The following is an 18,002-nucleotide window of genomic DNA, read 5'->3' on the forward strand; positions in this document are numbered from 1 at the left end:
AGTGTCTTCCATAACTAGCCCTTCCTCATTCCCTGAATGAAAAGAAATAATTATTAAATCAACATTTAACCAAACCACTCTGGTTGATTTTTAAATAGGGCTGATTAGACAACCAATAACGATAGGGCTGATTAAATCTCATGGTGTAAGGCATATGCTGATTGACTGTAGGGATCAGGAAGGAATTCATAACCTAACCACCACTCTACCTACCTTCACGATATTTTATACTTGGATGGGTGGCTTATTTTTTTTGTTTTGTTCTTTTGTCTTGCTCTGAAGAGGAGGTTTTAGGCAGTGCCAAAGGCAGACTTGCTGGATTAATGCTATGATCCAGGATGGCAAATCTAATATGCCTATGTTTCTAAGAATAATATAGGAACAGAACTGAAATTTTTTCAGAGAAGTTCCAAGGCCTTATAGCACTTCAGGCAAGAACAAGTATTTGTCAGTGGATTAATAAGCATCCCTTCTTTCAACAAAATTACTATTTTCCTTTTAAATAGAATGAGGAAAAGGCTTTGTAAGAACCCTAAGGGTTTCAGTCATGGCTTTTCTTGGACTTGTTCAGTGTTTTCCTCACTATTCTCTACAGGCATTTCCTTCCATGCCTGTTACATCTTGAACTATGTACCCTTTGACAAAAATTAAAATCTACATAAGCCTCCAAACATTCATTCTAGCATTAGTAGTCCATACACACTGCATCAAATGCAGCATACCAATTGCTGTCTCAGGCTATGTTTTTCAAGATACTCCTGAGGAAGAGCAACAGTAAATTCACAGACTTTATGCAACCAACCACAACAACAACCAGAACCAAACCAGAGACCTGCTTTTCAGAAAGTGGAGCCTTTCTGTGTATGTGCAAACATATGGATGTTCTGTTTTCAAGCACTAACAACTGGAAATAGTTTCAAATTACATTGTTTATTTATTTCTTTTAAAAACATAAGGAAATTCCATTAAAAACATCCCTACATTTAGAGAACCTTAAGTTTCCACTGTTAAGCACTACAAGGTCTGGAATTGCTGGAGTTAAGTTTGCACATGCACCCTTTGCTCTTCTCCTTCTCTGTGTGCGTTCTAATTCAGCCTGTAATGACATGATCACATACTCTCTCAAATACTATCATACATCCTTATACAATTTTGACACTCTTATAAAGTGTGGTCCATCAATTGCTCAGTGATTTGGGGCAAAGGCTCTGCAATAGGCAAGTGTATAGTGACTATGCATGTTACATGATACACCTTACATTTTATTCCCATCATCATTCTAGGTCAGAGTTGGGCAAACTATGGCCCGCGGGCCACGTCCAGCCTGCAGGACCCTCCTGCCTGGCCCCTGAGCTCCTGGCCTGGGAGGCTCGCCACCAGCCCCTCCCCTGCTGTTCCCCCTCCCTCGCAGCCTCAGTTCACTGTGCTGCCGGCACAATGCTCTGGGTGGCAGCGCAGCTGCAGAGCCTCAGCCTGACCCGGTGCTCTGTGCTCCACTGTGATGTAGCTGGCTCCAGCCAGGCGGCATGGCTGCCTATCCTGCTGCTCTGGGTGGCGCGGTTGTAGCGCCACCAGCCACTGGTGCTCCAGGCAGTGCAGTAAGGGGGCAGGGAACAGGGGGGTTGGATAGAGGGTAGGGGAGTTTGGGGTGGTGGTCGGGGTGAGGGTGTTGATAGGGGTCAGGGTGGTCAGAGGGCGGGGAACAGGAGGGTTTAATGGTGGCAGGTGGCCTGGCGGGGGCAGTCAGGAAGGAGAGGGGAGGTTGGATGGGGCGGCAGGGGACAGTCAGAGGTGGGGGTTCTGGGGGCGATCAGGGCGAAGGGGTGGTTGGATGGGGCAGGGGTCCCGGGGGGACAGTCAGGAAGGAGATGGGGGGTTGGATGGGGTAGCGGGGGGGCAGTCAGGGGCGGGCGGTCCAGGGGGCAGTCAGGGGACAGGGAGGGGTGGATGGGGCAGGGGTCACGTGGGGGCTGTCAGGGGGCGAGAAGTGGGGGGGGTGATGGGGGCAGGGGCCGGGCCACGCCTGGCTGTTTGCGGAGGCACAGCATCTCCTAACCGGCCCTCCATACAATTTCAGAAACCCAATGTGTCCCTCAGGCCAAAAAGTTTGCCCGCCCCTGTTCTAGGTAGTACAATTTTTTTTTCTAATTAGGTAATTATGTACTGTTCTTCAGATGGTGTAAACTGATGTAGCACCACTGACGTCAATTCAGTCCACTGAAGCGTAGTGTCAGAGCGAAGCTACACAATTTTACACCAGCCAAGCATCTGGCCTACAATTGTAACATATCATTATAACCTTTTTACAAGGAACAGTAAACATAATGTTCCCTTATGCATTTTATGAGCTATTAAAATTATTTTCATTATAGAGCATTGCTAATTTACCAGGAAACAGTTGTATTGTCATAAGACTGAAATGTGACCCAGATTTATGTGGCTGGAAGGACAGATAACCAGGACTCTGTTCCAGGATGTCCAGGATGTTAAGGATGGATGAGCCTGCAGAACATAGGGAGCACATAAAGGATATAGGGAGAAGACCACTGGAAAATCCATGTACACGTTTTTGAAACTTTCAGCCTGTATCTATCTAGACCACAAATGAGAGGAAGGGATTTTAATGTTTGAGCAACAGAATCTCCAATTCTTATGCATTATTAATTCATCTTAACAAAAATAGCATGGGCACGTCAAGATTCATTAGAAATTTTAATAGCATATTAATTTATTTAAGGACTGTCACACCATGAAGCCTACCCAATGTAACTGATTGTTTTGAAGAGATAATTTACTGTCTACAAGTTCCACTAATCACCTCAAATGAAAATCATGTCTAATGATCACAGATTCAGTGCCTGGTTACTTTAACAATGTTTCAATATTCATTTACATTTGTTTTTCCTAATTGGAATTAATTGGAATAAATATGTGTCAAACCGTTAAAAAGTCAGTAACCTAATTTCGGGGGAAAGATATATTGCATTCACCCTGAAGTGCCTGGCTGTGTTTTTCTTCTTCTGTTTTGCCCTGTGGTCTTTGTTTAGATTATATGACAACCATCAACTGCCCAACATGCTCTTACCCTGTTGCTAAATCCAGCAGCAATCCTGGAGTATGTCAACCCTAGAATCAATCCTTAAGGTTTATTTCATTTTAATGTTAAAATAAGAGAAATGACTAATATAACATTCCCTTAAAATGTGAATGATTTATAATTAATCAGCTCATGTTATTGAGTGTATATTGCATGTGTAAAGGTTCTGTCTTTCACAAAGGTAGGACCAGTAGTAACACGTAGGACAAAGCAAAGACTAGGCAAGTGTTCCTTTAGCCTATTCATTCACCTCTGCCTATGCACTACTCTGCTGGCCTATAGAATACTTGGGTCTCTCTTAGGGAGAGATTGCCAGTTTATTAAAATTATGTGATATGGACAAATGTCCACCAAACTCATTTTCACTTGTGATCTAAGGTAGGATTTATTCCCAGGTCTCCAAAGGTGAATAGCTAATACATTCATTTATTGGAAGAAATGGCCACAAGATTCATGTTCTTAAAGAACCGTGAAAAATGAAGTTGATTGCCATGATTTTGCATGGCTGAAGTGAAGAGTGGTTGTTTTATGTTTGTTCGTTTGTTTTTTAGTTTTCATTGTCAATTTGACTAGCCAGAATGTTACAAAAGTACAGAACATGAAAGGAGTTTTAGTTTTTAAAGAAAAGTCTGGGAGAAAGTCAGAGTGACGTGACAGAAAAGTTTTCCATGTAAAAGCTATCCATCAATTTCCCCCCTTTTTAAGCCATAGTTTTTTTGCTCATTTTCACCAACAAAATGCATCTTCTTCCAAAGAAAAGAAAAACATATCTACCAACTTTGGAAAGCTATAAATCAGAGACATTTGGAATGGAAAATAGGGAATGGTAGGCATGGAATGTCAGATTAAGGCCTGGTCTCTGCTTCATCTATTGGGTAATAATATGAAAAGATGCCATGCTTATAAAATTAAATTGGCACTTTATTAAAAGAACTGATGGTCCCTTGGCCTTAAAGTCTATGAGAACTATTTACAGAGGTGCTGCAAATGCAGCTAACATTCTAAGCCAGGTCGTGCACACCGGCTTCCTGGTGCCTCTTCCAAATTCTTCCTTCCTGCAAAATGTGTTCCTCTCTCCAAGTTCCATGCAGGTTCTATAGTAGAAAGTCTGTGCTGGTTCAATGTAATGGATTTGAAACTGATTTAACTTTGCTCATGCAACCCCCTAATGTAGACACCAGTTTACACCTTACACCAGTTTAAGTGCCAGCTAACCCAGTTTTGTAAGTGAGGCTTAAATCAGTTTTAAGTGCTTGTATGTTTGCACCTGTGTAATTATACTGATTTTTAAATCATTTTTGTTACAACAACACAGCTTTTCAAATATGGACCAGGCCTAAGAGAGGGGAGTGGGCGTCTTAAGTTGAAACGTTGTAACTTGGAACTGATTTTCCCATAGGAACCAATGTTATAACTGGGCGATTGGTTCCTGAACCAAGGCCCAATATACTATTTTCACCAAAATAACCCAGATTTTTGTACTCAATCAATTATACACAAGTAATATAGCTATATCAATGTATTTATATTGTAAATAGCAATCACGTTGACATAAAAATATCACATAATAAGCTAAAATACATAAAGAAATATAGTACAGGCAGTCCTCGGACTTATGACACAATTGGTTCCTGGGCATTGCTGATCTTGTAATTTGATTTGTAGGTTAAGAAAATTACTGAAGGAATGAAGAAGGAGATGGGACACTTTCTTCTGAGCTCATGGGTGGGTCTAATTGGGTGGGGTTTTCAGGGGTTTTTGAGGTGATTTGGAAGGACTTAAAGAAAGTGTCCAAGGATGTTCTCCTCTTTTCCTTTTAAATTTCTCTGTAGCAGCTGTACATTTTGGATATGCTCCTATTCACAGATGCACTGTGGTCAATGTTGGGATCATGTTCCTCAAACAGGAACATGGCAGCTTCCAAATGCCTCAGCCAACACTTTTGTTGTCAAGACTTTACGAGGAGGAGTCTCTTCAACAGTGGCTGCATCTTCTTCTTCCTCTGCCACTTTTTGCTGTTCCAAATCAATGAGGTCCTCATTCGCTAATTCTTCAGATTGTGATGCCAGCAACTCATCAACATCCTCTGGTGCAACGTCTAAGTTGAGATCTTTTCCCATTTCAACAACAGTGTTGGTCACTTCCTCAACAGTGTCTGTAAAGCCTTGGAAGTCAGACACAAAATCAGGACACAATTTTCTCCAAACACCATTCAAATTTGATTGTTTGACTTCATTACATGCCTTACCAATGTTCTTAACTGCATGGTAAATGTTGAAGCCCTCCCAGAATTCCTTCAGAGTTGGTCAACCTTCCTTCTCAGTTGCTCTGATGGCCTTGGCAAATGTGCTTCTAAGATAGTAGGCCTTGAAGGATGCAATTACCCCTTGGTCCATGGGTTGCAACAGTGAAGTAGTGTTGGGGTGATGTCAGGATGCGTGTCATCAAGAATGGTTGGATGACCAGGAGCATTGTCGAGGATTAACAATGCTTTAAATGCAAGACTTTTTTTGCTGCAATAATTCCTGACACTTGGCACAAAATGATGATTAAACCAATCCTCGAAAATGTTCCTATTGACACATGCCTTACGATTGGATTTCCATATCACTGGGATAAATACCTTGGAATATTCCTTGAAAGCCCTGGGGTTTTCGGAAAGGTACAAAAGCAAAGGTTTAAGTTTGAAGTCACCTGCAGCATTTGCACTGAGCAAAAGAGTGAGCCTATCTTTAGCAGCTTTGTACCTTGGCCTGGATTTCTCCTCTTTGGCAATGTAGGTTGTCGATGGTATTTTTTCCAAAAGAGCCCAGTTTCATCAACATTAAAAACTTGCTGAGCACAATACCCATCCTCTTCAATGATTTCAGCCAATGTCTCAGGAAAAACATGAGCTGCCTCCTCATCAGCACTGGCAGCAAATTGGCCCTGGCTTTAAAACAGATAAACCATCTGTGATGGGTTGGATCACAGAAACCCCCTTGGGGCTGCCAACTGATGTGCCAAGACTACTTCTGCCCCTGCTTTCCTGTCCTGGCAGGTTAGGACTTCAGTGCCCTGCCTGGTGTGAGCCAGACCCGCTAGCCTGCTGCAAACCCAGACCCAGGGTCTGAACCACGTCCGCTAACAGCTGTAGGCTTAACTAAAAGCAACTTACAGAAATGTTCTTGTCTTTAACATGCCGATGCCCAACTCCCAATGGGGTCCAAACCCCAAATAAATCCGTTTTACCCTGTCTAAAGCTTAAACAGGGTAAACTCATAAATTGTTCTCCCTCTATAACACTGATAGAGAGATATGCACAGCTGTTCCCCCCCCCCAGGTATTAATACATACTTACAACTCTGGGTTAATTAATAAGTAAAAAGTGGTTTTATTAAATACAGAAAGTAGGATTTAAGTGGTTCCAAGTAGTGACAGACAGAACAAAGTGAATTACCAAGTAAAATAAAATAAAACACGCAAGTCTATGTCTAAGAAAACTGAATACAAATAACACCTCACCAGTTCCAATAAGCTTCCTTTTACAGACTAGTCTCCTGCTAGTCTGGGTCCAGCAATCACTCACACCCCCTGTAGTGACTGTCCTTTGTTCCAGTTTCTTTCAGGTATCCTTGGGGGTGCAGAGGCTCTCTATTTAGCCAGCTGAAGACAAAATGGAGGGGTCTCCCATGGGCTTAAATAGACTTTCTCTTGTGGGTGGAGACCCCCTCCTCTCTCCTATGCAAAGTCCAGCTCCAAGATGGAGTTCTGGAATCACCTGGGCAAGTCACATGTCCATGCATGACCCACAGTTTTTTCAGGCAGAAGCCATTGCCCACATGGTATCTTGAATATCTCCAGGAAGACTTCTTATGTGGATTGGAGCATTCCAAAATGCATTGTTCCTTAAGTGCTTCTTGATTGGGCACTTAACTTTGCGAATTCCTTTCTCCAGGAACTGACCAAATGCTCTACTAAGGTTATTTAGAAATCAAGCCAGTACACGGCCAATATTCATAACTTTGAATACAAAAATGATACATGCATACAAATAGGATTAATAGATTCAGTAGATCATAACCTTTACATAGATATGTTACATGGCATATGTAGCACAGAACATATTCCAGTTATGTCATATATATTTATAAGTATATTTCCATTAAACCTTATGGGGGGCACCGCCACCCCCCCCCCACACACACTTGCATTAAAATGGCTCAGCATTAGAACTCTCCCCCTGTTGTTTCTTTAGATCATCTTAAAGACTCCTAGCCTTTTCCTGAATTATGCCTAAACTCACAGGAGCCCGGTGTTGATTTTGATCCTCCAGCCAAATAATGAACAGTTTCTCAACCTGGGCAATAAGTCCAACACACTGCTTAGTTATCACAGTTGCTTGCATAGGAGCTGAGCCCTTAACACGTTCCTGAATTTACACCTGGTCTTTCAGGATGGTCACAATAGTCATTCGGGGGAAATCCAAAGCTTTATCAATTTCATTTGGTGTCTCACTTTCTTGGACCTCTTAATTATTTCCATTTTTGTTTCCATAGTAATTGTTCTACGTTTCTTAGAAGAACAAACATCACCAGATTTTCACTTTTCTGCCATTATTATGGGCAAAGAAACACTAACTTTTTAGAAACAGTTTGGAAGCATAAAGAATCACGATGTAAAAATGGCATCAGAACAGCTACTGAGCGAATTGAGTCAGGGAGATGGGAGGCACAGAACATCGATGCATATAGGAACTTGTTCGCTGGTGTGGTGTTGCGTCAGCTCAAGCATCGTAAAGTCAAAATCAGTGTCATAAAGTTGAAACAGCGTGGCCATTTATAAACAGCGTAAGTGCCATGCATCATAACTCGAATGTCGTAGAGTCGAGGGCTGCCTGTACCCTGTGGCCCTCTAATTGACCAAGCACCCTATTTAACTTAGGGGGCTGCCCAAGAAAGTTGTCTGGGAAACCACAAAGACTATGGCCTGCTGTGATTCCAGACTGCCTAGTCCACATTCTCTGGTCTCCAATCCCAGCCTGATTCTGACCCTAACTCTCACCTGGTACGACCTCTGACCTCCAAGCTGTGACCCTGGCCCCCACTCTTGCTTACTGAACCTGGTTCTTGCAATTCCTTCAACACCTGCTCAATGACTACTATCCCTGATGTGCAGACTTCAGCCCAGCTGTGACTGATAGACCAGACTGCCTATGCCCTGGTCCCTTACAGTATGTATAGAGGTGAATAGGGAGAGAAGGAAAGAGCACAAAGAGCTGGGATAGTGATGTAAATTAGCTAAAGAGTTATAGTGGTAATAGAGTGATGGGGTAAAGGTGGGAGCCAACCACCAAGGACAATAGAGCAAATGAGATTAAAAAAATCCCTCAGAGTACAAGAAATAAATCTGAGTATCAATAGAAGAAATGTATTCCTTCAAACTGGAAGGCAGAAAACATACTTCAGCTTTTAAAAGTATTGCACACTTTCATATTAGCCTTGTGAATGCCATCTATTGTACACAATCTGGGACCATGATGTTTCAGAAGCCTTGTGTCATTCAAAGCTATATAATGAAAATCCATAGCCCATACTACTGCTGCTGTATGCGAAGGGGGCAAGTGAGGATGGGGCCTGGGGCAGAGCGGGCGGTTGAGTACCCCTGGGGCCCAGAGGAAGCCAGTGCCTGTGGATCCTCAGATTCTGTTCGGTCTTCAGAGAGGCTCTAGAACTTCCCATGCTCCCTGGAGCAACCCGTGAAAGTAGTCATTCAAGTACTTGGCAGTTGTATAGGTTTATTTAATGTGAACAGCCTCCTTAGCACATGTGCTAAAGTCATTTTGAGAAGCAGTTCATTCAAATGCTTCCAGTCTGTTCTCACTTGCTTTTTTTTCTGTTTCCTTGTTTCATCATGATAAAACAACACTGACAGTGCAAGGACATTAAAACCTCGGTTTAACTTGTGTGGATATATCTGAGGATCCATGCCAGAGTTGAATTTGTTTAAGATGTTGCATGACAACCCGATTCTTTGAACTGAATCTATACTTTCTTGCACCTCCCGTTGCCATGACACCCAGATGAAATGGTTCAGATATTTTTCCCTATGGGTGAACCAACAACTAATGTATTCTAAGGAGGTGTCTCTGGTTGAACTCTTCATTTCTGGAATACTGATGTGCAAACTCTTTTCAGAAGCATGCACGTCATTACGTTCTCTTTGTAAACCTTCAGGAAATCCTGCAAAAACAGTACAGGCTTGAATCTCTAAAAATCCTTTCAACTGATTCTTATAACCTTTACTCTGTTAACTTTATGATCTCATTTTCCACAGCAGCTCTTAAATTGGTTCCACCAAAGCGAGAGACATAGGTGACCCTGACAATATGTACATTATTATCTACCTGCAGTGCCCATAGTGGAAAATGATTCTAACAAGTTTTCATCAATAATTATGACATTTTTTGAGGTGGCTAAAGATCCCTTAGCCTTAACCGGGATGCTAGAACAACACAGCACATGCTATAAACACACATCATAGTATTTGTTAGTTATCTAAACAGCAAAAATGGATTTTTAATAGAGACTTTACTTTGCTCTTTATAATAAAAGGAAGTTAAACTGCACAATTTAAAGTGGTTAGGTCAAATATTATAGAAGGGTGGAGCTGCAGGACACAATAAAGGATTTTGCAATGTCATGTGGGACTCGCAAACTGATAACTGCTATTTTGGAGTAAAATCCTGCAATTGTTTTTGACATGTTAAACACATTAGGATAGATTCAACTGTGGGATACATGCTGAGTACTCCAAGTGTTTTGAAGGGTACATGTCCCCCTGAGCATAATATCCATCCACAGATTGGAAGGTTGGCTCTGTGCAAAATGTGACTATGGCTCCACAGGATGTGATGAATCTGTGCATCCCATGCACCACGTTCACCATTAAGCTTCTTATGGAGTCTGAGATATTTTCGTAAGCTGCTTCTGCTTGTAGCACTCCAGGGAAATGTGATCAGGAGCCGAGCAGTCTAACAATGTTCATAGAAAAATGCTGTTATTGAAACCAAACTGTTTTACTGGTTCTCAGAAATTTATGGGTGCAGGATGTAATTTCTGATGCTCAGAGGAGGGAGGAAGGGAGAGAGAGATTTATCCCAAAATAGATGATAGTTTGGTGACCAGGGCACACAAATGGCAATGAAGCAGACTAGGATTTGAACTTTGGTCTCCCATAGCCCATGTGAGTTCCCTGAGCCCTAGAACTGGGGAACATTTTTTTCACCAAACTGTATTTTTACTGAAAAAAATGTATTTGGGGAGCCCCACAATTATTTGCTAAATTTAGATGACATTTCAGTTGGATTTTTTTTTCAAAAGAGTTGAAATGTTTCCGACATGTAGCTGAATCAAAATAAAAAACTAAAAAAAAATTTGTCTAGAGAAGATCAAAACATTTTGGTTCACTCAAAATGAGTTGAAAAAACAACATTTTCATTTCAAATCACATAAAATAATTTCAGTTGATTTGAAACTTTTCTTTTAATTTAACTAATTTTTTTAATTGTTTTAGTTTGAATCAAATTGCATATTTTTCTCTGATTTTTGTTGCGGTTCAGCTCTAATCATCAGACTATTCACTGTTCCTGGAATGAGTATCTCTCTTGCTCTTTTGTTGTTGTTTAGTCAGGGGTTTTTTGCAATAAAATAAAATAAAAATCAGAAAAAGTCTTGGATTCATTTCACATTGGAACAAAAACAAATTTCAAAACCTTAACATTTTTTGCAAAATGAAATTGTTGTTTTCTAGCCAGCTCTACAAGGGAGTGAAGTTGGTTGGGTTTTTGTTTTTCCTTCAAAAATTGACAACTTTTTTGTTGTTCTTGTCAAACTTTTTTTTCCAGATTTTTGCAAAACTTTTTTGAAACCCCTCCCCCCGCACACTAATCCAATTTGACAAATATGGATATATTTGTTGAACATTTTAAGTTTGCCAAGAAAAGCCATTTTCCTTCTAAAATTGTTTCAATGGATAATTTTCAACCAGTTCTAGTGTTGAATCTCCTTTGCATTGCAGGAAAGTACCAATGCATATGCTTGAAGATACTCTTTAAAGCAAAAATAAAGGACTAAAGTCAATATTTTCAAACTTCTGGTGAATACTAGGCATCTAAATCCATATCTAAAAATTTAAATAGAAAGGGGCTGTTTTTCACAGGTATTGAGCAACCACAGCTCTTAAGGACTTTAAAGGGTACTCTCAGTGCTTGGTACTTCTGAAAAACAGGCTTCTTATATATAGAGGTAGCTGCCATATCTTTTGGTCTGCAGATTAGAAAAAAATTAGTCTAGTTAGAGCTTTAAATTCAGCCTCAAGGCACTGCTTAAAAAGGCCTTGTCAACACAGCTCACACACAGGTATTTTTTCTTGTCATTTTTTACTATCCCCTGTGTATTCCATAACAGCCACACCCCAGTTCTGGATGAGTACCGTGGAGCTTGCCCTTCTCTGGTGGTCATAAAATATATATTCAGTTATGTTATTGTCAAGCTGTCTGGAGTGGCTCTCAAATGTGGGTGTCAACCCCAGGGCAAACTGTTACAAACCAGTGCACAAACTGGTTGTGTTTTCTATAATTAGATTTCACCAATCAAATATCAAGTGTGACCCCTCAAGCACTATAACATCCTTAACATGGAGTCACAGACAATCCCTTTGGGCACTCTGGTCTATCTAACCACCCAGGCAAGCCTGCCTTTGTGATAGATGGTCCCTTACACCAAAATTGCACACAAAAAAATCAGGTTACTCCCAGTCACAAAGGACCAGTCACTTACACCAGGTCAGTTGTACCTTAGATCGCTCACCAAAGACAATCCTATAGTAAACTAAAGTTTTATTAACTGGGAAAAAGAAATTAGTCGTTTACAAGATTAAAGCAGGTAAATAGACACACAAATGAGTTAAAGTCTTAGGTTTCAAAAAAATAATAATAGTAGCTGCTGTAATGTGAAAGTTTTATGTGTCTTTAGGGCTAACCCAAGCTGAGAAGCTTGCGGATCCCTTGCTTATGCTTGCAAATATTGCCCTCGCTACAATCTAAGCAGCACAGTGAAACAGATCCTTCTGGGCAGAGATTTTTTATTCCCTTCCCCCCACGTTCAAACTGTGATAGGACAAGGGTTTATATTAGGGCTGTCGATTAATTGCAGTTAACTCATGAGATTAACTCAAAAAAAAAATTAATCGAGATTAATTGCAGTTTTAATCACACTATTAAGCAATGGAATACCAAGTGAAATTTATTAAATATTTTGGATGTTTTTCTACATTTTCAAATATATTGATTTCAATTACAATACACTCTATATTAGTATTTTTGATTACTAATATTTGCACTCTAAAAATGATAAACAAAAGAAATAGTATTTTTCAATTCACCTCATACATGTACTGTAGAGCAATCTCTTTATCGTGAAAGTGCAACTTACAAATAATAATAGATTTTACAATGTAGATTTTAGATAATACAAATGTAGATTTTTTTTTGTTACATAACCGCACTCAAAAACAAAACAATGTAAAACTTTGGTCCACTCAGTCCTACTTCTTATTCACCCAATTGCTAAGACAAACAAGTTTGTTTACATTTACAGGAGATAATGCTGCCCACTTCTTATTTACAATTTTACCTGAAAGTGAAAACAGGCATTCACGTGGCAATTTTGTAGCTGGCATTGCAAGGTATTTACATGCCAGATATACTAAACATTCATATGCCCCTTCATGCTTCGGCCACCATTCCAGAGGACTGATGATGCTCATTAAAAAATAGTTTATTAAATTTGTGACTTAACTCCTTGGTGGGAGAACTGTATGTCCCCTGCTCTGTTTTACCCACATTCTGTCATATATTTCAAGTTATAGCAGTCTCGGATGATGATCCAGCACATGTGGTTCATTTTAAGAACACCTTCACCGCGGATTTGACAAAAGGCAAAAAAGGTACCAATATGAGACTTCTAAAGATAGCTACAGCACTCGACCCAAGGTTTAAGAATCTGAAGTGACTTCCAAAACCTGAGAGGGATGAGGTGTGGAGCATGCTTTCAGAAGTCTTAAAAGAGCAACACTCCGATGCGAAAACTACAGAACCCGAACCACCAAAAAAGAAAATCAACCTTCTGATGGTGGCATCTGACTCAGATGATGAAAATGAACATGCATCGGTCCTCACTGGTTTGGATCGTTATCGAGCAGAACCCGTCATCAGCATGGACGCATGTCCTCTGGATTGGTGGTTGAAGCATGAAGGGACATATGAATCTGGCACATAAATATCTTGTGATGCTGGTTATAACACTGCCATATGAATGCCTGTTCTCACTTTCAGGTGACATAGTAAACAAAAAGTGGGCAGCATTATCTCCTACAAATGTAAACAAACTTGTTTGTCTCAGCAATTAGATGAACAAGGAGTAGGACTGAGTGGACTCTAAAGTTTTACATTGTTTTATTTTGGAGTGCAGGCTTTTTTTACATAATTCTACATTTGTAAATTCAGCTTTCATGATATTGCACTACACTACTTGCAATGGGGGAAATGAAAAATACTATTTCTTTTGTTTTTTACAGTGCAAATATTTGTGATAAAAATAAATATAAAGTGAGCACTGTACAATTTGTATTCTGTGTTGTAATTGGAATCAATCAATTGAAACATCACTTTCATATTAGTGCACATAACAAAATTCATGTGATGGGGGTGGGGCCGAGGAGTTCGGAGTGTGGGAGGGGGCTCAGGGCTAGGGCAGAGGCTTGGATGCAGGGAATGAGGGCTCTGGCTGGAGGTGTGGGCCCCGGGGTGGTGCTGTGGATGAGGGGTTCAGAGTGCGGGAGGGGGCTCAGGGCTGGGGCAGAGGGTTGGGGTGCAGGGTGTGTGGGCTCTGGGGTGGAGCCAGGGATGTGGGGTTTGGGGTGCATGCTGCCCCAGGGCTGTGACAGGGAAAGAGGACTCCTCTCAGCCCTCTCTCTCTGCAGCAGTTCAGGGTCGGGGGAGAGGCACCTCTCCTCAGCCACAGCAGTTCCGGTGGGACTGGACTGGGCTGGGTCCGGGGAGAGGCTTCACTCCCCCATTCACGGCAAGTCCTGGGCAGGTCCATGCTGGGGCCGGCGGTGAGGGGAACCTCTCCCCACCGTGGCAGGTCTGTGCTGGGGCTGGCAGGAAGAAGTGCCTCTCCCTGCCACAGCCTTGAGCCCCGCTTAATAGGCAGCTGCATGGCTGTGCGGCCGTGCAGCTTAGAGGGAACTTAGATCATGTCCCCCTCTCAGTCTTCTCTTTTCCAGACTAAACAAACTCAGTTTTTTCAATCTTCCCTCATAGGTCATGTTTTCTAGACTTTTAATCATTTTCTTGCTCTTCTCTGGACTTTCTCCAATTTGTCCATGTCTTTCCTGAAATGTGGCACCCAGAACTGGACACAATACTCCTGTTGAGGCCTAATCAGTGCGGAGTAGAGCGGAAGAATTACTTCTCGTGTCTTGCTTACAATACAATTCATCCCAGAATGATGTTTGCTTTTTTTGCAACAGCGTTACACTGTTGACTCATATTTAGCTTGTGATCCACTATGACCCCCGGATCCCTTTCTGCAATAGTCCTTCCTAGGAAGTCATTTCCCATTTTGTATGTATGCAGCTGATTGTTCTTTCCTAAATGGAGAACTTTGCATTTGTCCTTATTGAATTTCATCCTATTTACTTCAGACCATTTCTCCAGTTTGTCCAGATCATTTTGAATTAAAATCCTATCCTCCAAAGCACTTGCAACCCCTCCCAGCTTTGTATTGTCAGCAAACTTTATAAGTATACTCTCTATACCATTATAAAAATCATTGATGAAGATATTGAATAGAACCAGACCAAGAACCGTATCCCTGCAGGATCCTGTTCATTATGCCCTTCTAGCATGACTGTGAACCACTGATAACTGCTCTCTGGGAATGGTTTTCCAACCAGTTTTGCACCCACCCTATAGTAGCTCCCATTAGGTTACATTTCCCTACTTTGTTTATGAGACAGTCATGTGAGACAGTATCAAAAGCTTTATTAAAGTCAAGATATACCACGTCTACTGCTTTCCCCCCATCCACAAGGTTTGTTACCCTGTCAAAGAAAGCTATCACATTGGTTTGACATGATTTGTTCTTGACAAATCCATGCTCACTGTTACTTATCACCTTATTATCTTCTAGATGTTTGCAAATTGATTGCTTAATTATTTGCTCCATTATCTTTCTGGGTACAGAAGTTAAGCTGACTGGTCTGTAATTTCCCGGGTTGTCCTTATTTCTCCTTTTATAGATGGGCACTATATTTGCTCTTTTCCAGTCATCTGGAATCTCTCCTGGCTTCCATGACTTTTCAAGGATAATCGCTAATGGGTCAGATATCTCCTCAGTCAGCTCCTTAAGCATTCTAGGATGCATTTCATCAGGCCCTGGTGACTTGAAGACGTCTAACTTGTCTACATAATTTCTAACTTGTTCTTTTCCTATTTTAGCCTCTGATCCTACCTCATTTTCACTGACCTTCACTATGTTAGACGTCCAATCATCACCAACCTTCTTGGTGAAAATTGAAACAAAGAAGTCATTAAGCACATCTGCCATTTCCACATTTTTTGTTATTATTCCCACCCCCCTCATTGAGTAACGGGCCTACCCTGTTCTTGGTCTTCCTCTTGCTTCTAATGTATTTGTAGAATGTTTTCTTGTTACCCTTTTTGTCTCTAGCTAGTTTGAGCTCCTTTTGTGTCTTGGCCTTTCTAATTTTCTCCCTACATACTTGTGTTATTTGTTTATATTCATCCTTTGTAATTTGACCTAGTTTCCACTTTTTGTAGGACTCTTTTTTGATTTTTAGATCATTGAAGATCTCCTGGTTAAGCCAGAGTGGTCTCTTGCCATACTTCCTATCTTTCCTATGCAGTGGGATAGTTTGCTCTTATGCCCTTAATAATGTCTCTTTGAAAAACTGCCAACTGTCTTCAATTGTTTTTCCCCTTAGACTTGCTTCCCATGGGATCTTACCTACCAACTCCTTGAGTTTGCTAAAGTCTGCTTTCTTGAAATCCGTTGTCTCTATTTTGCTGTTCTCCCTCCTACCATTCCTTAGAATCATGAACTCTACCATTTCATGATCACTTTCATCCAAGCTGCCTTCTACTTTCAAATTCTCAACCAGTTCCTCCCTATTTGCCAAAATCAAATCTAGAACAGCCTTTCCCTTAGTAGCTTTTTCCACCTTCTGAAATAAAAAAAAATGATCTCCAATGCATTCCAAGAACTTGTTAGATAATCTGTTCCTTGTTGCGTTATTTTCCCAACAGAAGTCCCCCATCATTACCAAGTCCTGTGCTTTGGATGATTTTGTTAGTTGTTTAAATAAAGCCTCATCCACCTCTTCTTCCTGGTTAGGTGGTCTGTTGTAGACCAATACCATTACATCGTCATTGTTTTTTTACCTTTTTTATGCTTACCCAGAGACTTTCAACAAGTCTGTCTCCTATTTCCATCTCAACCTCAGTCCAAGTATATACATTTTTAATATATAAGGCAACACCTCCTCCCTTTTTCCCTGCCTGTCCTTCCTGAGCAAGCTGTACACTCCTATACCAATATTCCAGTCATGCATATTATCCCACCAAGTCTCTGTGATGCCAGCTATGTCATAGTTGTGTTTATTTACTAGCATTTCAATTTCTTCCTGCTTATTCCCCATACTTCTCCCATTAGTATACAGACATCTAAGATACTGATTTGATTTCTCCCTGTGTTCTGTCTTGTCTCTCCTTTATCCCTGCTATAACAGCCCATGCTCCCCACCAAATTGCGACCCTTCTCCCAGGTTTCCATGTTTTTGACTTACCTGTGGGCTTTGGTCATCTGTCCCCTTCAAACCTAGTTCAAAAGCCTTTCTCATTAGGTTAGCCAATCTGTATCCAAATATGCTCTTTCCTTTCCTTGATAGGTGGACCTCATCTCTGTTTAGCAGTCCTTCTTTCTTTAATTAATGCATATAACAACTCACAAGCAAGTCATAAAGTCCAAATACTAAACATAACTCTATAAATTTAACACCTATTTTAACAATACTAACACACAGGTGAGCCAGACTGGTTTTCAGCTATATATTTGTCAGTGTTCATTGAGGCTTAGGGGCTATGGCATGAGCTGGCATCTGGTCTGCCAGAGTCACCATTATCATTTCAATCAGCCTTCAGTAGTATATTTCACTACTGATGGATCACAGATTGGTCCCATTCAGCTCATCATTAGACAGCATTACCGCATTATATAAACAGAGGAAAACCATACAGCTATATACATAGTAGTTTCAGGATGGCTGTATCTCAGACTTTCCAAAACTTACTGGTCACACCATGGCTTCCCACATAAATCATACAGGATACTGATCAATTATAGTCTTAATCATGGAGACATTAATCATATAGGGTATCAAGTACTAATGGGGCTTTTTGATCAGTTTTTCCTCAGGTTCCCCCTTTTCTTTCTGGGCATTTTAAGTCTCTTGGTTGTAGCATTAAAACCATAAAGATTAAGTTCCTAATATAATCTTAACCATTCTACATTACTCTGATGTATCCAATTGCATACAGAGTATCTAAAAGTCACGTATCTGTCATTTATTATGAGTTTCTTGCCACTGTTTCATCCTATTTCAATCTTTTATTGATGATTCTATATAAAATAGTTTATTATATTTAATCTACTGCCTATGCCAAAACTGAAACTTCCAAAGCTGTGCACTGCACGGGTGGGAAAAAGCCACCAGATGTTGGAGGAGCACACACTCTGGGTGGAGACATCCCTTAAGGATAAATTTATTAAAAGGGGAACTC

At 40.8% G+C, this 18,002-nt stretch overlaps 1 pseudogene; it reads right to left on the reverse strand.

The window, feature by feature from the left end:
* Positions 1 to 4,995: 4,995 nt before the first annotated feature.
* Positions 4,996 to 17,025, reverse strand: LOC112103626 (annotated as a pseudogene).
* Positions 17,026 to 18,002: the final 977 nt, after the last annotated feature.

Source organism: Terrapene carolina, unplaced genomic scaffold (genome assembly GCF_002925995.2).
Source record: "Terrapene carolina triunguis isolate 2854851 unplaced genomic scaffold, T_m_triunguis-2.0 Scaffold23, whole genome shotgun sequence".
In the NCBI taxonomy this organism is placed as follows: domain Eukaryota; kingdom Metazoa; phylum Chordata; order Testudines; family Emydidae; genus Terrapene; species Terrapene triunguis.